Source organism: Heterocephalus glaber, unplaced genomic scaffold (genome assembly GCF_053883595.1).
Source record: "Heterocephalus glaber isolate CG9 unplaced genomic scaffold, H.glaber_assembly_v1.0 deba00001429, whole genome shotgun sequence".
Classification (NCBI taxonomy): Eukaryota; Metazoa; Chordata; class Mammalia; order Rodentia; family Bathyergidae; genus Heterocephalus; species Heterocephalus glaber.
Window position 1 is genome coordinate 28,271,461 of NW_028258294.1, and position 27,054 is coordinate 28,298,514.

The 27,054-nt window shown below is 38.2% G+C and overlaps 1 protein-coding gene and 1 pseudogene across 2 annotated transcripts in view; one reads left to right on the plus strand and one right to left on the minus strand.

Moving 5' to 3' along the window:
* Window positions 1-27,054, plus strand: part of LOC110344323 (high mobility group nucleosome-binding domain-containing protein 3-like) — a 638,706-nt gene that overhangs the window by 169,201 nt on the left and 442,451 nt on the right. The gene's annotated exons all lie outside the window — the stretch shown is intronic.
* On the minus strand, window positions 16,884-17,488 carry LOC101705582 (protease-associated domain-containing protein 1 pseudogene; annotated as a pseudogene).

The window sequence follows — 27,054 nt, forward strand, 5'->3', positions numbered from 1 at the left end:
GCTCCATGTCTCGACATGTTCTACTATTATTTGGATGAATGTCCCCCAAAGGCCCACATGTTGTAGGCTTGGTTACCTGAGGTACTGTTGGGAGGTGGTGGAACTTTCAGCAGGTGGGATGTAGTAGCAGGAAGTTAGGCCCCTGGGGATATTAGGACCTGCTTCTCTCTTTTTGCTTTCTGGATGCCATGAGGTGAGCAGCTTCCTCTGCCTCATGATCTCACCATGGTGTGCTGCCTTGCCACAGTCTCAAAAGCAATGAGTTTAATCAGACATGGACTGAAACCTCCAAACCTGTGAGCTAAAATAAACCTTTACTTCTTATATCTTGCTTATTTTAAGTATCTGTTACAGTGGTGGAAAGCTGACTCACACACATTATGAAGGAATTGGCAGCTTTGTCATTCCCTTCATCAAGTCACTGGATGAAACTACAGCTATATTTCCACTATCCACCTGTTTGTTTTATTCATGATGTGCTGCTGACAGCAACAAAGAAGAATTCTTGTTTTGTGAGTGTCTGGAAAGCAAAAGATGCCTGATGTTTTGGAAATGTGTATGTGAGTGTGTGTGTGTGTGTGTGTGTGTGTGTGTGTGTGTGTGTGTATCAAACAAACCTGACAGGACAGATAAGGTTCATATCCAGCACAGATGGAGCTCCTGTGACGCTTGGTTGTGCGTCTGACTTTGCTACTGACTATTTTAGGTAATAAGCAAACACCTTGTGTTGTTTTCACTTATTCCATTCAACACAGACAAAGTCTGGTTCTCACAAAAATCCTGAGAGGTTTTGTCAAAAAAATCATCAACTTTATCAAAAGTTGGTCTCTGAATCATAGTGGTTTTGAAGGTTTTGTTAAGAAATAATATCATAAAAGAAAGTGCTTCTTTTCCTCAGAGAAGCTCAGTGAATTTTAAGCGAAAGAATTTTTTTTCTAAATGAAACAGAAAACCCCCTCTTAGAACATTTTGCAAGACAGAAATTTGTTTATGGGTTGGCTTACCCATAGCTACTCTTTTTTTTAAAAAAAAAATTCATTAAGTTTATTGGTACATTTTAGGTATATAATATGATGACATTCATCATTGGGAATTTGTACCTTTACATAATGTATCTTCGTTCTTATTTTTTCCCCATTCCCCTGCCCTCCCTTCAGCCCCTCCAGCCCTCTCTATTTACAAAGACTTTGTTTCCATTTTTTTTCCTTTTCTCATATTTTTCCTTTCCCTTCTTTCCTTTCCCCTACCCTTCCCACTTCCCCTTCCTCTTCCCCTTTGGACCTTTTCTTTGTATTTCACGTGATCTATTATACATTCTGATCCTCATTTACACTTTCAGTTTCTCACACCAGAGAAACTATTCAGTATTTACACCTGTGTGTCCTATTTATTTCATTTAAGAGTATGGCTTCAATGTGCATCCATTTAGCTATAAATGTTTCTAGTTTCTCATTCTTCATGGCTGAGTAGTACTCCATTTCAATAAAAAACCACATTTTTCTTTATCCAGTCACCAGTTGATGAGCATTTGGGCTATTTCCGAGATTTAGCTATTAAAAACTGTGCCACTATAAACATTGGTGCACATATATTGCTATGGTATGATGCTTTTAATTCTTTTAGGAAGATATCTGGGTCAAATGGGACCTCTAATCCTAGCTTTTCGAGGTATCTCCATACCGATTTCCACAGTGGTTGCACCAGTTTACACTCCCACTAACAGTGGAGAAGGGTTCCTTTCTCCCCACACCCCCACCAGCATTTGATCATCTGAATGAGGTGAGTATTTCAATTCAAGGCTGTGATACCATGGTTATGGATGTTCCTGAGAACACTGCCAGACTTCTTGGCTGAGCTGCTGTTATGAAAGGAGAGCAGAGGTTGACATCTCTGCAAATATGCAAATCCAGGAATTGTTTTATTTCAATGGGGTTGAGATACAAAATTCTGTCAGCTGATTTAGAAAGAAAAGTCTACAAACACATAGAAATACTTTTAAATTCTTAAAAAATTGTTTATACTGTATCTTGCTGGTATCAAATCTGAACCAGAGTGTCATGTTCTTTTTCTTGCTAATATAAACTATCTCAAAGGTATTGACTTAGTCAAAGATGAACTAATTGACCTTTGGACCAAAAAATTACTACAACTGGAGTTTTAAAAAGCCTTGGAGAGTTCTGTTGCTCCTGGAGGGAACTCACTCTCTCTATTTTGTAAATAGTATGGAAAATGTAATTCTATTTCACAATGTATCTTTGAGAATTGGATTTTTAGCATTGTACACACACACATACACACACACATCAAAATCAATTGGCTTTACAAATTGACAAATGTACTATCTCATCAAAGACATCCCATCATTTTGTGTTCTTATTCAAACTGAGTGAAACCAGCCTTTTTGTCTTTCAAAAAATAAGATTTAACTTACTTTAACTGCATTTCAGATGGAATGTCTTATTTTAAAAAATGTGATTAAAAGAAGCAAATTGATTCTTACATTATGCACATATTTTTTTTTGTAATGTTGGGAATCAAACCCAGTGCCTTGGGCATGCTAGGCAAGGGCTCTGCCACTGAGCTACATTCCCAACCCTGTAATACCTACACTTAAAACATAACATTTTGATAAATTGAACTTCAGTATACTTAGTTTTGTCTGTAATTGTGTATATTTATTTTATGTGCTAAAATACATTATTGTAAGCAAAGTCTGTGGGCTTTATCTTTTGCCCAAGGGACCCAGGGTATAAAAATAGTGGAGAATTCCTTCCATGGTCTGAAGTTGCTGAATGTGGGAAAAGACAGTTCAGTGTATCTTCCATGGAGCCTGAAGGAGAGGTTTCTCTTACAGAGGACCACCTCAGACACATAACTCCTGTGCTTTCAGAAAGACCCTTAGAGGTGGTACACTTTACCCCCAGGACAATGGAGGAAGGGGACAGATACTAGCCCCAAATAGGAAGAGATCTTATCTGTTCCTCCTATAATCACTGGTTTTCGGAAATTGGCTACTTCAATCAATCCTCAGTTGTTAAAGTGAAACATTACCAGTTTCTTCCCATGTTCACGGAGTATGATGCTGTAGGGCTACAGACAGGTGACCCAAAAACTTCCTTCCCCAGAGACTAAATGATTTACAGGTGGACAAAAAAACTAGTGCATAAAACAATTATGGAAAATTAAATGCAAGTCTACTGGGTGTCTTGAGAAAATCCTTCCTGTTAACTTTTTCAACACAATTTCCCCACATTGCTTGATGCACAATATGTGCTAGAGCAAGCCTCTTTGTTGGATAGATAAATTGATGACTCAGTTTTAAAAATAAAATCTATTGTTATGAGAACAGTACATGTTCATTAGAGAAACTTGAAAATGTAGAATATAAACAATTTAAAAAGAAGGAATAACCAGCTAACATTTTGCTACATTTCTTCTTAGTTTTTTTCCTAAATACATGTACATCTCACACACACACACACACACACACACACACACACACACACACACTTTCTTTTAAGAATAGGGTCTTGAATTTTATAGCATATTTTTCTCTTAAAATTATATTGTGATCATTTTTCTGTGCCATTAAATATTCTTCAGAACATTATTTTTAATGGCTGTATTATACAGTATTCTATAAATAAATCATGGTGTATGTAGCCTGACTTGTTAACCATGTCCCTATTATTGAGCATTACTGTCAGAAACATTTTATGCTACCAAGAGCTGCACATATTTGTTGCTGTGATCTACTACAAGTATTGTTCTGAGATTTTCACCTCAATACACAATCCAATTTCATTGTCATGGTAATACAATGAAGTAGAATCAAGTATACCCATTTTACAAACAGAAAACCTGAAGGTCAGAGGAGTAATGTGGCAAAAATTGTTGCTAGACAATGAAAAAACTAGGATTCACATCCTGGTTTCATTTGGTGCTAAATCCAGGCACTCACAAGGTACCCCAGATAGCTTCATCAGCATGTGTTAGGAAGGTATGTACTTCTTCAGTCCAAGAAGGAGACTGAGAAACAGAGAAAGGCAGGAGAGGACCCAGAAGAGAAGATTATGATGGAAACCATGGGAGAGATTTTACAAAGGAGAAAGTGCCTTTCTGTATTGAAAGCTGTGAAGACACTTAAATACAAGACCAAAACAAAAACCACTGAATCTGTTTTAAGACAGTCCTTTCAGAGATGTGATGAGAGTGATATGTGTGTTCTCCACTTAGAGGCAGTGGAATGACAATACCACCCTTTTATTTCTTCCTGATATCAAGAATCATATTATAGCTTTAAGATGACATAAAAAGCATCAGGGTGCCCTTCTGTTGTAAGCATTCCTATGTCCCTGCATCTGTGAACTGTTTCTGAAAGGAACTCACTGTGTGAGTTGCCTCTCACTCCTTGCCCTTACAGCCTGACTCTCCCTTTGCCCCTTCACTGAAACTGCCTCCAGAGGGCTGTTCACTGATGACTTATGTGCTGGTAGGTTCGAAGGTCACTTTCTGTCCAAGCTACTGCGGTAGTCTCCTTGCTTCCACTCTTATTAAAAATTCCTGCAGAGATTTTGACTAAAATTGAATTTAATCCATAGTATCCTTTAGGGTTACTTGACATCTTAATTAACATAGAGTCTTCAATTTCATGATCAATATAACTCTGTATTTATTTAGGTCCTTTTTGCTTTCTAATATCAATTTTTTAGTTTTCAATACATTGACACTGCACATATTTTATTAGTCATATATGTAACATGTATGGTTTTTGTGCTATTATAAATCTTTTATAAATTTCAGTTTCTAAGTGTTCACTGTTACGAGTACAGATACCATGACTTTTTGTATATTGACATTGTTAGGAAAAAAGAAGGAAAAACAAAGGTATGAGCTCACCAGTCAGGACAGGTTTATTTAGAACAAACCTGAGAGAAACTGCTCTGGCACTTAGGCCAGACTGGCAACTCTCAAATAGGCTATATGTTCTTACACAGGGTCATGAGCATAAAGGAGAATGTGAAGGTAAAGTGTCAAAATGAGGCTTCTGAGGGGGGACATAAGTGAAAAGGAGTTGCGGTTACCTGCCAGGGATGAGGCTTGAGAAAATGCGCAGTGGTGGTTGCCTGTCAAGAGCAGTGCTGAGGAATGATGGGAATTATGGGGTGTAGCTGTGGTTTGAAAAATTCAACATCCATTTGTAATAAAACTTTTTAGCCTACTAGAAATAGAAGCAATTCTTTCAATATGAAAAATAGCATCTACAGAATACATCCAGCTAGTAATATAGTATTTAATGGCAAAAAAATCTCTGAATGCTTTCCCCCTAAGATAGAAAACAAGGCAAGGTTATCTGCTCCCATTGCTTCAAAATCACATTAGAAGTCCTAGCCATTGCAATAATGTAAGAAAAACTAATGAGGCAGGTGCAGTGCTACTGAGTTAAATCCCCTGGCCTCCACATATTGATATTTTTAATGTTGAACATCTCTTTCATTCCTGAGATAAGTCACCTTGATCTTGTATTATCCATTTTTCTTTATTGCTGGATTTGATTTGTTAGTTTTTCAAAAGGGTTTTTACTTTTATATTCATGAAGGATATTGGTTTCTAGTTTTCTTTTATATTATATTTTTGTCTGAATGTGCTATCAGTAGAAAACTAGTCCCATTAAGTAAGTTGAGAAGTATTCTTTTTTCTTCTACATTCTGGAAGATTTTATGGAGAATTGTTAAACTTTCTTCAACATTTTGATGAATTTTCCAGGGAAGTCTTCTGTTCCTGAAAGAAAAATTTCCCTTTTTATGGCTGAGTAGTACTCCATTTTATAAAAAAACCACATTTTCTTTATCCAATCTCCATTTGATGGACAATTGGGCTGCTTCAAGGTTTTAGCTATTACAAATTGTGCTGCTATGAACATGGGTGCACATGTATCACTGTGGTATGATTCTTTTAATTCTTTGAGGAAGACACCCAGCAGGGAATAGCTGGGTCAAATGGGACTTCCAGTCCTAGTTCTTTGAGGTATCTCCATACTGATTTCCACAGTGGTTGTGCCAGTCTACACTCCCAACAGCAGTAGAGCAGTGTTCCTCTTTCCCCACAGCCCCGCCAGCATTTGTTATTGGTTGATTTCACGATAGCAGCCATTCTTTCTGGAGTGAGGTGGAATCTCAGCGTTGTTTTCATCTGCATCTCTCTGATGACTAGTGATGGTGAACATTTTTTCATATGTTTATTTGCTATTTCTAATTATTTGTATGAGAAATGTATGTTCATTTCAGATGCCCATTTTTGGATTGGGTCTTTCAAATTGGGAGGTCTGATGTTTTAAAGGTATTTATAGATTCTAGATAGCAGATCTTTGTCTGAGGAGCAGCAGGTAAAAATTTTTTCTCACATTGTGGGTTGTCTCTTCACACTGTTGGTGGTTTCTCTTGCTGTGTAGAAGCTTTTTCCTAAGAAGAGATCCCACTTATTGACTGTTTGTGATAGTTCATGGGCAACTGAGGTTTTCTTCATAAAATCTTTTCCTACCCCAATGTCTTCAAGAGTTCTACCTAACCTCTGTTCCAGTCAGGTCAGTGTTGCTGATTTAATATTTAGATCTTTAATCCATTTCGATTTTAGTTTAGTGCATGGTGAGAGATATAGGTCTAGTTTTAATCTTTGACAAGTTGAAACCCAATTTTTCCAGCACCATTTCTGAAAGAGGCTATTTTTCCTCCAGTGAGGGTGTTTGGCTCCTTTGTTGAAGATGAGGTGGCTGAGTGTGTCTGGAGTTGTTTCTGCATCTTCTAATTTGTTCCACTTGTCCTCGGGTCTGTTTCTTTGCCAGTACCATGGTGTTTTTATCACAGTAGCTTTGTAGTATAGTTTCAAGTTGGGGGTTGTGATACCCCCTGTCATGTCTCTGTTACCGAGAATTGCTTTTGCTATTCTGGGTCTCTTCTTGTTCCAAATGAAGTTTTGGATTGTTTTTCTCAAGGTCCATGAAGTATGCTGCTGGGATTTCAATTGGGATTGCATTGAATCTATATAGCAGTTTTGGAAGTATGGCCATTTTCACTATATTAATCCTTCCTATCCAGGAGCAGGGGATTTCTTTCCATTTTCTGATATTGCCTTCAATCTCTCTTTTCAGACTGCTATAGTTTTTGGAGAAGAGGTCTTTGATTTCTTTTGTTAGGTTGATTCCTAGATATTTCAGTTTCTTGGATGCTATGTGAAACAAACTGTTTGCCCTATTTCTCTCTCAGTGAGTCTGTTGTTCATGTAGAGGGACGCTATTGATTTTTTTTTGTGTTGATGTTGGATCTAGCTACTCTTCTGAATTTGGTTATTCAGTTTAGAAGACTTTTGGTGGAGTTCTTGGGGTCTTCTATATAGAGTATCATGTCATCTGCAAATAATGACAATTTGACTTCTTCATTTCCTATCTTTATTCTTTTTATTTCTTTCTCTTGTCTAATTGCTGTGGCTAATGATTCCAAAAGTATATTGAACAGGAGTGGTGATAGTGGACATCCTTATCTTGTTCCTGATTTGAGTGTGAAGGATTTCAGTTTTTGACCATTTAGTATGATATTGGCTGTTGGTTTTTCATAGATGGATTTTATCAGACTGATATAGAGACTGTGTATTCTAATTTTTTATAGGGTTTTCATAGTAAATTCATGTTGGATTTTGTCAAATGCTTTTTCTGCATCTATTGAGATGATCGTATCATTTTTGTTCTTGACTCTATTGATATAGTGTATTACATTGATTGATTTGCATATGTTGAACCATCTCTACATCCCTGTGATGAATCCCACTTGATCAGGATGTATGATCTTCTTGATGATCTTCTGCATTCTATTTTCCAGTATCTTATTAAGGATTTTTGCATCTATGTTCATTAGTGAGATTGGCCTATAGTTCTCTTTTTTGATTGGGTCTTTCTCTGTTTTGGTGATCAAGGTGATGTTTACTTCTAGAAATGAATTTGGGAGTATTGCTTCCCTTTCAATTTCATTGAAGAGTTTAAACAATATTGGCAGTAGTTCCTCTCTAAATGTCTTGTAGAATTCAGCAGCTATGACCTCAGGACCTGGGCTTTTCTTAGTTGGTAAGTTTTTAAATACGTTTCCAATTTCATTGATTGATATTGTTTAGAATTTTTAGGTCCTCTTCCTTCAACTTTGTTAATTCATACATATCTAGGAATCTGTCCATTTCTTCTGTGTTGTCCATCTTATTGGTGTATAGGTTCTGGAAGTAGGTATTGATGATCCCCTGGATTTCTGCTGGTTCCATTGTAATTTCATCCTTTTCCTTCCTAATTGCACGGATTTGGGCCTTTTCTTTCCTTTTTCTGATAAGGTCTGCTAAGGGTTTGGCAATTTAGTTTATTCTTTTGAAGAATCAACTCTTGGCTTCATTGATTTTTTTGTATCATTTTCTTAGTCTCCATTGCATTGATTTCTGCTCTAATCTTTATGATTTCCTCCCTTATATGAGCTTTGCATTTGTCCTCCTCTTCTTTTTCTAGGAATTTGAGTTTCAGAATCGCATTGTTTAATTGGATTCACTCTGTTTTCCTAATATGATTATTCACTGCTATGAATTTCCTCCCTAAGAGTGTTTTCACTGTGTCCCGTAGATTCCTATATTTTGTATTGTCATTGCCATTTAATTGTAGGAACTCTCTGATTTCTTCTTTAATTTCCTCTGTGACCCATTGGTTATTCAAAAGTGTGTTGTTCAATTTCCATGTGTTTATGTAATTTTTCCTGTTTCTTTTGCCATTGATCTCCAACTTCATCACACTATGGTCTGTTAATATACAGGGGATAACTTCAATTCCTTTGTGCTTACTTAAAAGTGTTCTGCTAGCATTTGTTCTGGCTGATTTCTTGATAATAGCTATTCTTTCTAGAGCAAGATAGAATCTCAACATTGTTTTAACTTGCATCTCTTGAATGACCAGTGATGTTGAACATTTTCTTTTCTTGTATTTATTTGCCATTTGTATTTCTTCATCTGAGAAGTGTGTATCCATTTCAGATGCTCATTTTTGGATTGGGTCCTTAAATTTGGCAGAGTGTGATTTTTTTTTTTTTTGGTACTGGCGATCGAACTCAGGACCTTGAGCTTTTGAGGCAGGCGGCAGAACCACTGAGCTAAATCCCTGGCCCTGTCTGATTTTTTGAGTTGTTTATGTATTCTAGATATTAGTTCTTTTTCTGAGGAACAGCGGAAAATTTTTTTCTCACACTATAGGTTGTCTCTTCACTCTGTTAGTGTGTGTGTGTGTGTGTGTGTGTGTGCAAAAGCTTTTTAATAAGATGGGATCCCAATTGTTGATTCTCTGTGGTATTTCCTGTATGATTGGGGTTTTATTCATAAAGTCTTTGCCTACACATATGTCTTCAAGAGTTCTACCTATTCTATTCTATCTTCCAGGAGATTTAGTGTTTCTGTTTTAATATTTAGATCTTTGATCCATTTTAGTTTTAGTTTAGTGCATGGTGAGAGATAACAGTCTAGTTTTAAGTCTTTGCCATGTGGAAAGCCAGTTTTTCCAACACCATTTATTAAAGAGGCTATCTTCTATTGAAGATGTTTGGTTCCTTTGTCAAAGATAAGGTGGCTGAGTGTTTGGAGTTGTTTCTGCATCTTTGAATCTGTTCCATTGATCCTTGGATCTGTTTTTTGCCAGTATCATGCTGTTTTTAATCACAGTAGCTTTGTAGTATAATTTCAAATCAGGGCCTATAATGTCCCTTGCCTTGCCTTTGTTGCCCAGAATTGCTTTTGGTATTCTAGGTCTCTTCTGGTTCCAAATGAATTTTTGGTTTGTTTTCTCTAATTCTGTGAGTTATGCTATTGGTGTTTTGATCGGGATTGCATTAAATCTGTATAACAATTTTGGGAGTATGGCCATTTTCACTATATTGGTTCTTCCTACCCAAGTACAACTTCCAAGTCAGATTGATTAATTAAAAAGTTTGAGAAGTAGTAGTCTTAGGTTTTCTCTACCTTTCTTGTAGAATTAAGCAGTGATTCTATTAGGGCCTGCCCTTTTTGTTGTTGATAGGTTTTTAATTATATCTTCAATTTCATTGATTGATATTGGTGTATTTAGAGTTCTTATATCTTCTTGGTTCAACTTTGGTAATTCATATGTATCTAGGAATCTGTCCATTTCTTCTGTGTTTTCCATCTTATTAGAATACTGGTTCTTTTTTTTTTTTGTATGAGGGATTGAATTTGGGACCTTGAGCTTGTGAGGCAGGTGGTGGAACCACTGAGCTAAATCCCCAGCCCTAGAATACTGGTTCTTGAAGTAGGTATTGATGGTTTTCTGGATTTCTGCAGAATCTGTTGTGATTTCACCTTTTTCATTCCTAATTGCATAGATTTGAGTCTTTTCTTTCCTTTTTTTTGATAAGGTTGGCTAAGGGTTTGCCAATTTTATTTAATTTTTCAAGGAACCAACTCTTTGATTTATCAAATATTTGTATTGTTTTCTTAGTCTCCATTGTATTAATTTCTCCTCTGATCTTTATAATTTCCTCTCTCATATGAGCTTTGGACTTGAGTTGCTCTTCGTTTTCTAGAAGCTTGAGGTTCAACATTAGGTTGTTTATTTGAGCTTGCTCTGTTTTTTCTGATATGGGAATTCACTGTTATAAATTTCCACTGTAGGATTGCTTTCAGTGCATCCTATAAGTTCTGGTATGTTGTATTTGCATTATCATTTAATTGTAGAAAGTGTCTAATTTTTTAAATTTCATCTGTGACCTATTGGTTGTTGAAGAAGGTGTTATTTAATTTTTATATGTTTATGCAGTTCTTGTGGTTTCTTTTGCCATTGACTTCCAATTTCATTGCACTATGGTCTGTTATTATGCATACGGTGTTTAGTCTTTCCACATTGCCAATAGAGTAGATGTGGGCCTCATAGGGTTAACTTTAACTTTTATGTTCTTCATTCATTGTGTAGGGCCTTGCACATGGGAAAATTTCATTTATTTTATTGAACATTAGTAACAGTTACCCTTAAAAAGTACTCATTATATATGAAAAGCACTTAAGTGCTTGCCATGGAATAACTTATTTAATTCTTACATGATGATATAAGTACCTTATAGGGTAATTTCAACTCCTTTGCATTTACTTAAACATATTCTATTAGCTAGTATGTGGTCTATTTTGGAGAGCATACCATGTGCAGCTGATAAGAGTGTGTATTCTGATGTTGTGGGGTGGAACACTCTGTAGACATCTTCCAAGTTCATTTGCTCAAAAGTTTTGTTCAGTTCCGATATTTCTTTATTGATTTTTTTGTCTACTTAATCTGTCTCTGTGACAGTGGGGTACTGAGGACCATTATAATTGTGTCAGTGTTTATTTGATTTTTCATGTCCATTAACATTTGTTTTTTATAGTTGGGTGTTCTGGTATTTGGTGCATATATATTTATTATTGTTATCTCTTCCTCTTAGATTGTTCTGTTTGCAAGGATATAGTGACCTTCTTTGTCTCTCTTAATCAGTCTTGGTTTGAAATCCACTTTGTCTGCAAATAGAATAGCTATCACAGATTTTTTCCAGGTTCCTGTTGCATGGAGTATTGTTTTCCATTCCTTAAGTTTCAGTGTATGAATTTCTTTTTGAATTACATGTACTTCTTGTATGTAGCATATTGTTGGATCTTGCTTCTTGATCCATTCTGCCAGTCTGTTTTTTTTTCTTGGTGAATTCAGACCATTTACATTGATGGTTATAACTGATATGTATTGATATATCTTCATCACGTTATTTTTGTTAGATCCCTTTTTATCCTCCTATGTTTAATTGCTTGCCTTGCCTGGTGGGTTCATTCTGTTGGGGTTCATGGAGCTTTAGCCTTTTTTATCTTTTTCTAGAATGTCCTTCAGAACATTTTGGAACATTTTAACTATTATATGCCTTGGTGTAGATTTTTTTTTTTTATCATGTACCAGTTGGAGTTCTGTATATCTCACTTATCTGTATGTCAAATTCTTTTTCCATGCTGGGAAGTTTTCTGCCATTACTTCTATGAAAAGGTTTTTTATGTCCTTTGCACTATATCCTGCTTTTTCATCAACTCTGATCAATCCTATGTTATTCTTCTTTGCATTGTCTAGCACTGTTGGTTTGATTTTTCATGATTCTTTGCTAATTTTAAGAAATCTTTTCATGATCACTAACTGCAATCCTGTATTACATATCTGATATTTTGTCTTCTGCTGTTTATAATTTCTGTGTCATTTTTAATCTCCTGGATATCTGTTTGAATCCATTTCATGGATTCCATTTCTTTCCCATTTTTGGGCAGTCATAGTTTCCATTATTTTCCAAAACTCCTCTATTAATTTTTATCTGTATCTGCTTCTAGAGTCACTAATCATGTCTTTCATTATGGACACCATCTCTGTAGTTATCTGAGAAATCATTTGTGATTTGATTTTTTTCTAGAGCCTCATTCATCTGCTTTGTTACTTCTACTGTTTCCACTTGAAAGAGCCTAGGCAAGTGGCTTTCAAACTTTTCCACTTCGTTGCCCACTGAATTTGCCTTTGAACAACTGGAAATTTGGGGTTGCATCTTGCTTAAGTGTCTTCTCATTTTCTATTTTTTTAGTTTAATTCCTGGGTTGATGCTTGTAAATTGCTATGGCAAGTAGCTCTATTGCTAGCATGCAGAACCCTTAGGAAATGACCACTTCTCAGGGATGTTTTCCAGGTGTGACTGGACTTTGGGTTTTCAGTCTGTTGCAAGATCTTACCTCTTCAGTTTTGGGGATGAGAAGTTGCTGCCTATTTAGCCTGGCCCCTCATTCTTTGGGATTGGCCTATAGTATTGTTTAGACCCTCAGTCAGTGTACCAGGAAGAACAACTGATTAGAACAATTATGTCATTTTGGCTAAAGTAGTACAATCAACAATAACAGTAGCATCAAACACAGCTTAGAAAATGACAAACTGTGGTAACCTTTAACTGTATGAACTATATTTGTAGTTATATAACAAAATCTAAAACAAATCAGAAAATTGTGTACAGGGTTTGTAGATCTCTTCAAAGATCTGGTTTATTTTATTTCATTAACTTTCTGTATTATTTAAAATATATAATATATTAATGATTTATATATTAATATATATTATATTTATAAATATATATTAAATAATTTTATTAATTGTACTTTTTATTATTTCCTCCTTTCAGTTTGCTTTGGGTTTAATTTTCTCCTCTTCTAGCTTCTTAATGTAAAAGTCTAGATAATTGATTTGAGACTTTTCTTCTTTTTAATATTAACATCAGATGCCATAAATTTCCCTTTAAGCATTGCTTTTAGCTGCATTCTACATACTTTGGTGGGTTGTGTTTCCATTTCATTCAGTTCAAAATATTTTAAAATTTCTCCTGTGACTTCTAGTTATTTAGAAATGTGTCATTTAATTTCTGAATATTTGGGGATTTTCTCTATTTTTTTCTTTTATTAATATAGAGTTAATTTGTATTATGGTTTGAGAATCTACTTTGCATAACTTGAATTCTTTCAAAATATTTAGGTTTGTTTTATGGCCCAGAATAAGGTACAATATGTCTTTTTAAATGTTCCATGTACCTTTGAAAAGAATGTGTGTTCTAATGATGTTGGATGTAGTGTTCTGTAAATGCCAATTAGGTCAAATTAATTGACAGTGTTTTTCAATCTTTTCTATCCTTATTGTTTTTCTGCTTACTTGTTCTATTGGTTATTGAAAGAGTGGGTTCTTATAATTGTGAATTTGTCTACTCCCCTTTTCAGTTCTGTTTTTGCTTAGTGCATTTCAAAGTACTGTTATTAGGCATATGTACATTTGAGATTATTATACCTTCTATTGCTTGTAATATCCATTTTCCCAACTTCTACTTTGATATTAATAAAGATATTTGAGTTATATTAGTGTTTCCATCGTATTCATTCCCTATTTCATGGAATAGTTTGAAGAGCATTTGTGTTAGTTCTTCAAAGGTCTTATAAAATTCAGCAGCAAACTGTCTGATCCTGGTCTTTTTTTTTGTTGTTGGTAGACTTTTTATCACTGCTTTAATCTCATTGCTTGTTATTGATCTGTTTAGGTGTTTTATAACCTCTTGATTCAGTTTGGTAGGTTGTATGTATCTAGAAATCTATTTAATTCTAGATTCTCTGGATACGTTTTCAAAATAATTCCTAATAATTCTCTGTATTTTAGTGGTATCTGTTGTAAAACCTGCTTTTCATCTCTGATTGTATTGGAGTCTTCTCTCTTTCTTTTGGCTAGTTTAGTTAAGGGTTTATCAATTTTGTTTATTGTTTCAAAGAAAGAACTCTTTGTTTCATTGATTCTGTGTATAAGTCTTTAGTCTCTATTTCATTCATTTCAGTTCTAATCTTTATTATTTCTTTCCTTTTGTTGATTTGGTTTTGGTTTATTCTTGTATTTTAAGATGTTGGAATGCATGATTAGGTTATTTATTTTTGACCTCTCTGATTTTTTTTGATGTAAGGACTCATAGCTATAAACTTCCCTCTTAGAACAGGTTTTGTTGCATCCCAGAGACTGAATATTGTATTTCCATTTTCATTTTCTTCTGAGAAGTTTTAAAATTTGTTTCCTGATTTTTTCAATAACACATTGATTGTTCAAAAGTCAATTATTCAGTTTCTATGTGTTTGTGAAGTTTCTCTTGCTGTTGATTTCTAGTTTCAACTCATTATGATCTGATAAGATACAAAAATTATTTTAGTTTTTTCTACTTGTTAAGGTTCTCTTTATGGCCTAAAATATGATATATTTAGGAGAAAGGTCCATGAGATGCGAGAAGGATGTGTATTCTATGCTAGTTGGAAGAAATGTTCTGTAGACATCTGTTAAGTTCATTTGATCTATGGTGCAGGTTTTTTTCCTCATGTTTGTTGAATTTTTATCTGGATAAACCATGTGTTGGTGGGAGTGGAGTACCGAAGTCACCCACTATTATTGTTTTGGGACCTACATGTTACCTTATGTTGGATAGTAGTTGCTTTAGAAATTGGGTGTACCAATGTTTGGTGCATATATATTTATATTTGTTATATTTTCTTGGTGGATTTTTTTCCCCTATGTACCAATATGTAGTGGCCTTCATTGTCTCATGTGACTAATTTTGTCTCAAGATTGAAAGGTATTTTGTTTGTTGTCTCTTCCTCTTATGGGCTGAACTTTGCCCCCTCACCTCAAGTTCCTATGTTGTAAGGCAGGTGGATGGAAAGTTCAAGGCCAGCTAGGGCCACTTAATAATTTAGCAAGACCTTGTCTCAAAATTAATTAAAAAAGGGTTGGGGATGTAGCATAGTGCAAAGGCTCTGGGTTTAATCCCACTCCAACACAGAGAGTTGTGAATTTGCAGATTAAGTGGTTTCTCTATTATAATGGTGGAAATGATGTTATTTCTAGCTTTTAAGAGGCTGAATGGAATCCAGAAGCTAAAGTCATCTTTTAAAAGCATAAATCAGGCCATGTCACTGCTTTTCTCAAAAACTTATATCTCTTCCTAATTCTTTTAGAGGAAAAGAAGGAGTCCTTCCAAAATTTACAAGCCTCTAAACCAGTGATTCTCTCTCCTGACCGAACATTAGAATCACCCAGGGAGTTATAAAATTATCTATGCCTGGGTCTCACCTCCTAGAGATTCTGATTTAATTGGTTTGGGTCACATCTTGTACTTTTTTCCTCAAAGGCTTCAGAGATGATTCTTGGGGTTGAAAAACATTAAACACTGTCCTTTACCCTGGGTCTCAAAGCATGATCATCAGCAGCCTTGGGACTGTGTAGCAGCTTATTCTAAATGGAAAATCTCAGGTCTGCATTTGTACTTGTTCCTCAGGCTATTCATGTGCAAATTATGGTTCAAGAAGCGTAGCATGTAACATCTTACCCATGCTCCATGTTATCTCTATGCACTAATCTACTATTGTGCCTCTTCCAACCCTGCCCCATTGCACTGGTTTTCTTAGCTTTTCTTGAACATTCTAGGTAGTTCCATGCCTAGGGGCTACTGCACTGTTTATTCACTTTGCACTTTATGTCAGATAGCTTCAAAGATAGTTCCCTCATCTCAGTGAAGTCTTCTCTGACCAAGTCCTCCTTCTCACCCCCTCTCACTCCTTTTCACCCCACTGTAGCATTTGTCACTTTCTAACATATAGTATTAGTTTCCTAGGGCTGTTATAACAAATTCAGATGCTGTGGCCTGAAACAACAGAAATGCATCATTTCAGTTTTGGAGGGTAGAGATCTGAAATCAAGGTCAGGGTTGGTTCTTTCTGAGGCTTACAGGGAGAATTTATTCCACACCTATTTCCTAGCTTACGATGGCTGCCAGCAATTCTTGGTTTGTAGAAATGTCACTCCAATCTCTGTCTCCATCTTCCTGTGGTCTTCTTCTCTGTGTGTTTATGTCTCAAATTCTCCTCTCTCTCTCTTTTTTTTTTTTTAACTAAAATGCCTATGAGAGTTTATTGAGTCCCCAAACACCAATTCCTTTAACTTCTCCAGCAATTCCTGTGAAGGTCATTGTGAGGAGACTGTGGGTTGGGGAGGTTGAACCAGGTGTAATATCACAGGTGGTCTCCTTCTATCTCCTTTTGTTTTAGATTCCTGGCAGAAGCCCTGGAGCCTGGCTCTTGCCTCTTCCTGTAGGACAAGATGTCCCTGGTAGCCTTGGTGAAGAGATAGCCCATGGTGTGGCTTTTTTCCTTCTGCTTGGCTCCACTTGTCCACAGATGCTCTCCCAAGATTCCAAATAGCAGAATTCCTGGGTTTCCCCTTCCAAGCCTAGGGTCACTTAAGGCTGGAATGTTGGACCAATTCTTCTACCAGAAGGTCCAGGATGGTTGTAGCAGCTCAAAGGTGGGGATGCTGGTGACATTGACTGGGATGGAAATGATGGCCTATGGCAGTCCATGGTGTTCCAAGGAGCGACAGATCATGTAGCCATCTCTGCCAAGCAGGAAGAGGTCAGGAATGTCAGCTGTGCGCTGGGTACTGTCTTGAACCATTTCCATATAGAAGCTGTCATTGTCAACTGCATTGTCAGAGATGATCATGGCCCACCCACTACGCTCCTTTACCACTCGGGTCTTGGAGAGGAAGGAGCAGCACCCCGCCCTCCACTAGAGCGATTTGGTCCTGAATGAAAAAACCATTGCTGAGTTCTCCACAGGCCTCTGGAGGTTTAGCAAGGACAAGATGAATCTGTTCATACCTTGTGTGAAAGATACCACTGAAGTCCTTGGCAGGTGTGGCTGTGAAGATGTATTGAATGTCCCCAGGACTCAGCACTTGGAAGTACAAATAATCATGGATGCATAAGTTGTGGGCCTCGATGCATATGGGCAGCTAGAGTACCAGACACCACTAGCCCATGGGGCCAGGGACCATCTCCAGGACCTGGCCCTGTGCTGCGCTTCCTCCTGCTGTTCCTCTCCTTTCTTTTAGAAGGACACCAGTCATTGGATTTAAGGCTCACCCTAATTCCAGGGTGATCTCATTTTGGGATTTTTAAATTTATAAACATCTTCAAAGACCTTATTTCAAAATAAGGTCACATTCACAGGCACCAGAAGTTAGTCTTGGGCATATCTTTTTGGAGGTCACTATTCAGCCCACTATATATACCAAATAAGTTTACTTATGCAATACTCTGCACTAGAATGAAATTTCCTTAAGGGTAGGGAGATTTGTCTGTAATGTTTACCTCACTGCTGTGTATTCATTCGGTGCCTAGAACATCTCAAGCACATAGTAGGTTTTCAATACACCTCTGACTGAAGAAAGAGTGCAGCTCACTTCTTTGTGCAACATTAGCCACTGCTGTGCACTTCTTTTTTTTTTTTTTTTTTTTTTTTCAAAATTCCTCTTCCTTGGTTTCTGATATCCTAAGATGTTCTCTTTCTTTTTCTACTTTTTCTTCTGATTGTACCTTCCCATTATTCATGTTTGGCTGGCACCTCTTCCTTTCTCAGCCCTTAACTCATGTGCCCCTGATCCTCTGTCCCACTTCTCTCCCTAGGCAGCTCCCCACCTCCATAGTTCAGCGCTTTCTAGACATAGAAGACCCATAAACCCAGGATTCACCCCAGCCTTTCTTCTGAGTCACAGTTTCTTTTTCTATTTGAATATTTCACAGGTGTTTCATAATGAATGCATCCAACACTCTAATGCATCACACCATCTATTCCTTCCAAACCTGTCTTCCTTCCAGGGTTCAGTAACATTAGCCTTTTCATAACCAAAGCCAGAAACATGGGAATCATATTTGACACTCTTCCAACCTATCACTCACCAGGTTCTGTTGATTTTGCCTCTTAAATACCCCCTGGATCAGTCCAGTTCTCAGATCCTCACTTCCACAGTCCAGCTATTGTCATTATCTTTCTCTGTTTTTCTGCTTCTTTCCAAAATGCAAATTGCCTTTGCTCTCTCTTGTCATGAACCCCTCTAGCAATTCTGCATTCCCTACAAGGCTGGTTCTTATCTTTCCAAACTTATCCTGTCCATCCTGGTTTCTTGAGGCCTGCTCCTTGCCTCCTGTGATCCAGCCACACTGAGTGTGCTGTTCCCTACATTCTGCAACTCCATGAGCTAGAAAAGAGGGACCTGAGGAGCAGCTAACCTATCAGAGAACTTCCAGGTGTTTCTGTCTCAACCTGACAGTCTGTTTCTTGGTCCCTTAGATCCTGGGAAGACTACAGTGAAAACTTTCTTACTGACAGCATAAAAAAAAAAGCAAAGCAATGTTTGAGTATTTGGAGGGGAGGGGGAGGCTGTCTCCAAGAAAAATTTTTGGGCCCATTTTACCCTCAGGTTGTGGCAGTTTCTTGGAGGACTTCCATTCTGTCCCTGCTTTTTGGTGTTAATTGTTGGAATCGATGTTGCAGCAATTATGTAATGTTTACTGCAGCCATGACATATCTGAGGAGGCTTAAGTGTTGCTAAATGTCACTTTCATGCTCCCCAGTGTATGGGGTATAATTATAACTGGTTCACTACCTTTTTTTGTGAAGGAGGTGGATGCTTTTAGGCTGAAAGGAAGAGTGGAAATACATTTTCTCTAAACTTGCAAGAGCATTCATTTCCAGAGTGACCCTGCCTTGGAGGGAGAGGGCATGACTTGGCTCTTCATCATGAACAGCTTTGTCTGCTGGGAGTGCTGCCAGGGCTGACTCCTCAGATGTGCAAGGCCCTTGACTCATCCTTCCTGCCATGCTGCTGGAGGCTTCTGGGAGCCTGAGATCAAACCCAGAGGCAAAGTTAGAAACACTTGGGCTCACGGTGATGGCCATGGCAACTATGGAACAGGTGTGAACAGGTATTAAAAGCAGCATGACATAGGAAAGAGCAGTGACTACAAGCCACCCTGCTTGGAGTTTGTACCTACCTGTGTGTTTCAGATAAGCCATTTTGGCTCCCTGAGTTTGTTCCTGTCACCTTTCAAGTGGAAATAATAAATCCTGCTTGATCTATTTCAGTTAAATTTAATTCCATAACTGTTTATTGAGTACACACTACATTTTAGGCATGGGAGAATGTAACAGTATATGAATTAGATGTGGTTCCTGCCTTCTGTGAGTTTATACTCTACAGTAAAAGTCGGCAGGTGATTGTTTTGTACAGCCTAGTGGCTAAGTTTAATTTTTAAAGGTTGAAAAAAAAAGAAAAAAAAGAAAAGGCAAAATATTTGGTGACCCCTTGTATAGAACTATCTAATACAGTAGCCACTGTGGTTACTGAGCACTTGAATTGTGGCTAATAAGTCAAGATATGCAAATAAAAGTTGCATTAGAAGGATAAGGAAAAGTTACAGATTGAGTTTCAAAAGCTGCATGAGATGAGAATGGAAAAATATCTCACTTTTATTTTTTATATTGATTGGATGCTAAAATGATAATATTTTAGATATATGAAGTTAAATAAAATATTTAATTAATTATATCTGCTTCTTATTAAAAATTACATTTGTGACTCACATACTATTTCTATTGGGTAGCACTGGTCTAGATGGAAGTTAGATCGAGAGTTTAAATTCAGATCTGCACTGTAGTAGAAGCCAGGTAATCTGGATTATTGGTGATAAAAGCCCAAACAGTAACTAAGGTCTTGCTATGTGTTTTACATGTATCATTTCATTTATTCAAATAGCAAAAGTATGAGGACCCCAACTCTTTTTTTACATTTTACAAGTGAGGATATTGAAGCTCAGAGAAATAGAGTGACTTTCCCTAGGATCTCTCAGCAGGTAAGTGGCTGAGCCTTGGCGTAAATCTATCTTCTGACCTCAAGCACAGTGCTCTTCCCATGGCCCTCTGGTCATTCAGGATCCTTTGCCTGTCCTTGGGTGGGGAGTGAGTCAGGTAAGCATGTGGTGCTATTGGAAAGTGTCAACAAGAAGTAGAGGACACAGTGTTGGCCCAGAATCAAGAGAATTAGATTCTGTTCCCAGAGCCACCCCTTACTAATGGGCCAGATCATGTTCATCACAGGCCCTTGCCACTCTCATCTGCAGGTCAGGAGGCACTGTCACCTCTCAGGTTCTCTCATTTCAGGAGTTATGAGAGGCCAGCTGCAAGAACTCACTATGCCAGCCCTAGGACCCACTGCCTCAAGGTCACCTGGGAAGTTATTAAAAATTCAGGTTCCTGGGCCCCACTGTGGAATATCTCCTTTGGTAGGTGTAGAAGAAGGGTCTAAAACCTGTTTGTGAAAACATCTATTGAGTTTCCAGATTTATGACCTGGCTCCTAGCACAGTTAGAGGTGGTAGCCAGTTCTTATTAGGACTTTGAAATCAGCATGTTTGAAGCAATAGTCTCCAACTTTCTTTCTCTCCTCTCTTTAATTTAGGGGCTATTTTCGGCAGCACTAATTTTGAAATATAACTGGGTTCCATACTTTCCACTCCCTACTGGCTGCCATCACTTCCCAAGCCTCCGTCTGGACCATGTAAGCCCAGACCAGCTGGTTAGAGGCTAATGGCCTGGGCTTACATCCTGACTCTGCACATGTAGCCTACCCATTCCTCAGTTCATCCCCTGTGAAGTGATAATAATAAAAAGTTATCTTTTGTTGTTAAAGGATTGTGTAAATTAATACATGATAGTATGTGACACAGTAAAACCTTAGTAAATAATTAGATAATAATAGAGTGGCCTTCTGACTGGTGTCTGTTTCTAGCATTTTATGATCCATTTTCCAAATAAATCCTACTTCAAAACCTCCATGTGCCTTGCAACCCCCATTACCACAAATTCTTCTATGGTCTAGGAGGCCTTATAAGGTCAACGCTTTTCTACTATATTACCCACTCCTTCTTTTACAGATCTCTCTTTACAGACTGGCCTTCTTGTTGTTTCTCAGACAAAGCAACCTGGCTTCAGAATGTTCATATTCACTCTACCTATTTATGGCCTGGCATCAAATTACTTATTTATTTAAATTGTCTGTCTCCCTCACCAGACTGCAAACTTCATTAGGCTAGGGAATATGCATCTCTTATTCACTTTCCTGCCCTAGTGCCTAGGACAGAACCTGGTACATACCAGGTTGAGTTGATGAATGAATGAATGACTGAATGGAAGAACAAATCACACCCTTTTCCTCCTGCTTGGTCCAGCCTAGAACAACTCACTTCCTGAGCTCTAACTTCCTTCCTTCTTGTTTCACTATCTCCCAGCTCAGACTGCTCTGTGGTGGGTAGTCTGCCTTTAGCAATTTAGTTTATCAAAACATAGGACATTATTCTCCTGGAAATCATAACTGGAAATGCACATTGCTTTTGCACCAGATTTGTGTGCACTAATGAATTACACAGAGGACTAAATATTTCTGGAGATGTAAGTTGCCCTTTTATCTTCCCTGTCTATTGTGGTGGAGGCCATTCATTACCCCCTCACTTCCCTTATGGCATCACAGGCAGGAGGCTACTGTAGGTGCTACTGAAGTTTCTATCACACACCTGAGTTTTCATTTGATCAATAAATCTCTCTCTGAAACCTGGCCATCTGTATTTAATGTGTCCAGGGAGTGGGCTAATTAAGCACAGAGTTAGATGGCCTTTTACAGCAGCTGATGGTTTAGCATTTTCCCCATGACCCATGGAATCTCTTCTCATAGGAAATAAATCTGAATTCAGTTCCTTGAGTTGTGAGAGAGCAGATACCATCATTTATTTTTCTGGTTCCCTCCCTTGCTCGTGCCAACATTTTATCCCTTCTCTCCTGTGGTTACTTCCATTAGGCTGTTGGTGAAGCTCACAGAGGCTTCATTAGTATATTGAGATCATACTTTCTATCTGTTTCATGATTATGGCCAAGATTTGATGTATCATTTTGGTATGTTTTTTTCATACATAGTGCATGGGGTGATAGGCACAAATATTTACCCACTAATGTGTCTATACTGGCCAATCAGACCAATGCTGGCACAATGCTTGAGCAAGTTTCAGCCCTGCAGTTGCTGGAGTGTGAGGAGGTCTGAGGACTCTTGGAAGAGGAATGAGCAGCCACTAGTGATGGAAGCTTTTATGGGGCTCAGGGAACTGTCTGTGAACAACCAGTATGACATATGTCAGTATGGTAACAATGGGTATGGTTCTACTGCAGAGTACTGGCTAATGGTAAGCAGTCCTTTCTGCCTAATTCCTTGGACATGCATGTCAGACAGCAAAGAATAAAGAGGCTTCAGCACCCACACACCTACTGCAACTTTGGCTCTCTTTACTTCTGTTCTTTGTCCCTGATTCTGGCCTGAATTTGACTTCCCTGCTATGGACCTTCTGACTACTCTTTCACTTGGGTCCTTCCCTCTCCATTATATTTGACAGTTGCCACCATCCCCCATGCCACAGACCTATCTTCTTGGGACAAGTGGGTCTGTTTCTCTACCCAACCTCTGGGACTTCAGGGCCCCTCATGCACACCTATCTTGTGCTTACCTTGGCCCTGGGGTCCTCTGATTTCTGCTGTAAAGTTTTAGGCTTGTCTGACCTCCTGAAGGTTTCACCTCACTAGACAAGGTCCACCTTGAAACTTACGTCTTCTGAAGTTTCTCTACATCCATTATTGTCTAACTGGAGAAATGAAATGCCCAGATATCCCACCCCTCCCTACTCAATCCAGGACAGCACGTGTCAGTAGTTGACATAAATGCTCTAGGAGTTCAGAAGACAGAAGCCCACACAGAGGCTGCATTATTAAAGAGTCAGTCAGGTTTGGGAATGACTCTTGCTTCTGCTCTTTATTGGCTGTGTCCCTTTATTTTGGGCAGGCTCTACTTTGTGAGTGCTATAGCTTCCTTCTCTGTGAAAAAGACGCTTCATGTCAGGATCAAATCAAATGATGTTTATAAAATGTGTGCCACAGGACTTGCCATGTTGTAGATGCTCAGAAATGGTACCGAGTTGTATCATTTTGGTCTCTTTCATGAGAAGAAGGGTTACATGTTGGCAAGAGCATAAGTTTAAGAATCCCAACAGATCTGAGTTCAAGTGCTTATTCTATTAGTAAAGAGCTGTGAGTTCTGTGTTGGTAGGGACTTTCCTCATGTCCCATGCTTTCCTCAAGGAGCCTGTAGGAGCATTAAATAAAGTGAAAGGTGCCAATGCCCAGAGCAGTGGTTGGTATACAGTAGGCATTTTCTTTTTTTGATGAGTAATTTGTGGCCACAATGACTTACAGTGAAATACGGACCCACTTATTTGATAAGGAGTAATGTTCTATCTTCATTTTGTTTTGTAACCTGGCATAATGTATAGCAGGAAACAGAATTATTGGAGAACTCTCTTGTTTTTAGAAACACTAGATAAATTAGGTTACATATTTTATTGTTCCTGAGTACTGTGCAATAATTTATTTCCCTTCTTTGAAGACAGCCAGGGTGTCTGTTCCAACACCCAAAGCAATGCTTTATTTTGTTCATGCTTGATGTTACCTGCTCACTCAATTTATGCCTTGTTCAAGTGAACTTGCTTTAATACAATTTTAATTGTTTTTAATGCTTTAAATTAATTACAGCCATTTCAGTAGTTTCTCTGTCTATGCTGTATCTCTGTTTCATCTCCATGGCAACATTTCTTACAAAGATGAAGGTATGTGTGTGTGTGTGTGTGTGTGTGTGTGTGCGCACGTGTACATGCACATATTCCTTTTTTGTTCTGAAGGTTAACTTCAATTTGCTTTTAAGCTCTGTAATATCAACTTCAGAGAGAAGGGTTCTGGAGATGATAACAAGGGGAAGTTGTTTATTATTTTACACCCTAGAACAAGGTTTGGCTTAGAATTTTGGCTATGACCTCTTCTCCTCTCTCCCTTTCTTCGTCTTTCAGCCAAGGAGCAGCTCAGAAGGACAACATGGGGTTAATGCTGAGACTATTTAGTGCAATGTCTGGAATTAATAAATTAATATTTATAGGACACTGTGTGTACGACACATGGCTTTTTTTTTTTTTACCAGTGTTACTTGATTTGGTTCTTGTAGCCATCCCCTGAGCCTATAGATACTATTCACACTTTACAAATGAAGAAAAGATATATAGAGGTTAAATAACTTGACAAAATTGCTCAACTAGTGAGAGATATGACCAGAATTCAATCTCAGGTTTTCTAATGTGAAATAGCAGATTCTTTTCACTCTATCATAATCTTGCTCTTAACTTTGCTCTGTCCTTTGGCCTATCCAAAATGTCTCATCCTTTTGAAAGAGTTCTGATGAACTAACATACCAGATCTGTTCGCAATCCAGCCCCCGATAGTTCTTCATTTTCAGTTCTCTTCTCTGCATGTTGTCCTTTGTATCCACCACTAGTCTTTTCCAAGAAACAACTCTAGGGTAGGCTGGTGAGTCTTGTCATCCATTTATGCTTTTTGCATCAAGCACAATGCAGTATTCCCACAATGTTGGGTACTTAGTATAATATTCAACCAATTTGGGGAAAATCACAGAAGAAAAACAGAGGTGTTTTGGGTGTTTACTCTAAATTGTAAAATGATAATAGGAGGATATTCTTTCAGCCCCTGTATTTTGCTAACCAATGTAGTTGCTGGGTTCAATGCTCAGATGTACATGGGAGAGTGGGTTAAAATTCAGTCTGGCACTTTGTAAAATTAGCTAATTTCCTGCATGTGGGAAAGTTGGGGGTTTTGCCTTGAAGAATCTGAGATTATTACGTGCCATTTCATTAGAGTTGATAACAGAATATGGCAACCTGGTAATAGAATGAGGTCTGACATAGGAAATGGAAGGAGGTCTGAGTCTCTCAGGTTGGGCTGTTTCAGCAGGGAAGGGAGAGATTAGTGGAAAAAGCCATCGGAAGGCAGGAGTGGGAGGACTGGGTCCGGGGTATCTTTCCTTCTTTTCCTCTGTATCTCCATGGACTCCATGTGCAAGTACCATGAGATTCAAAAAGGGAAATTGTATTTTAAAGAGAAGCAGAAGTGTGGAATGAGGAGATGAGGCTGCAATGTGGTATTTTGAACAATTGTTCTAGCACGTATATCCTAGGAAGCGTGTCCCCAATCCCTTTTCTTCCTAGCCTGAGGCATGTGTTCAATCCTTGTTGGCTGCCTTCTTCTTTTTTTTTTTTGGTACTGGGGATCGAACTTGGGACCTTGTGCTTGTGAGGCAGGCGCCGGAACCACTGAGCTAAATCCCCAGCCCGATGGCTGCCTTCTTTAGAACATTACTTAGAGTTTCTTTGTAGGAATAAGCATCAGAATCCTGGTGGTTTATGAGCTGTGGAGGGCAATCTCACTGCCATGGTCCTATGCCTCATAAAGGGTCTCTGCCACACTGGTCACCAGCTACTCTTTGCATACCTGCAAACTTCCCACTTGCTCAACCACACCTGGCCTGAACACGTGCACACCATTAGCCTCCCATGGCCTTTGCTAATGCTGGCCTTAGTATGTTCTTCAGGTACTCATCAATGAGATAAGATGTGGCAGCAATTTTCTTAACTAGTGTCACCAGTCTGGCTTCTGTACTTCGTTTCATGGTGGTTTCTGCCCCTGGAGGTCAGTTTCATAATTACTTGTTCTTTGTTGTTGGGCACTGCACTTCCTGATGCAGAGGGTCTACTCTTTGGGCTTGATCTTGGGAGAAATAAGCTGCTGTGGCTTCATGGGGTGCTACCTGCTGACTGTGTTTCAGTTCTGTTATTACTCTGGCTTGGTTTTTCTTGTCAAGAGTGAATTATATGACATATTAGTTAAACTTCATTGAAGGGAAGGCTGGCCAGTGCCCCTACTTCTTCACCTCACATTTTCTACTTGAAAGGCCAGTACATCTTCCATTCCTGGATCACAGGGATAATGCTTAAGGTGATCTACCTCAGAGACTTTGACTAGAAGGTGTGGGAGAAAACAAATGCCTGTAGATTGGAGCATGGTGTTGACATTCCCAATTCTGTGATCTATTGACCGCTTTTTGAATATTTACTCTGTCTACTACTGTTGAGACAACTTCCTAATGAGCCAGCTCTGCCCAGATGTTGCCTGTGGAACTATCTGGGTTGTCTTCTCAGCCTTTGGCCACTATTGATCTATTCAGCAGGTGGCAGGAGGTAAGGGCAAGAAGTGTTCCTTTGAGGCTGTGCTGAGGAGGACAGGGTGTTGTCTTTTTGGTGATTTCATTTTTTTTGCCTGTTTCTACAAGTACTGAAGGAGAAGGAAAATTCTGCTCCCAAAGGGCAGTAGGAAAGCACATTATGCCATTTCTGCACAAATACAAGCAAGTTCAGAACCACAAGCACACACACAGCATATGTATACAGCTGCACAAATGCAAGCACAAACACAAGCACATACATAAGTATATATACAAACATACACTAGTGCACAAACATGATCACACATACATACACTGGAACACTCACACAAACACACATGTAAGAGTACATTTGGTGCTTTAGCACCCACTCTTCCCTAGGATGAACTCTGGTTGCTCAGGAGCCCAGTGATGAACCTGTGGCCTATA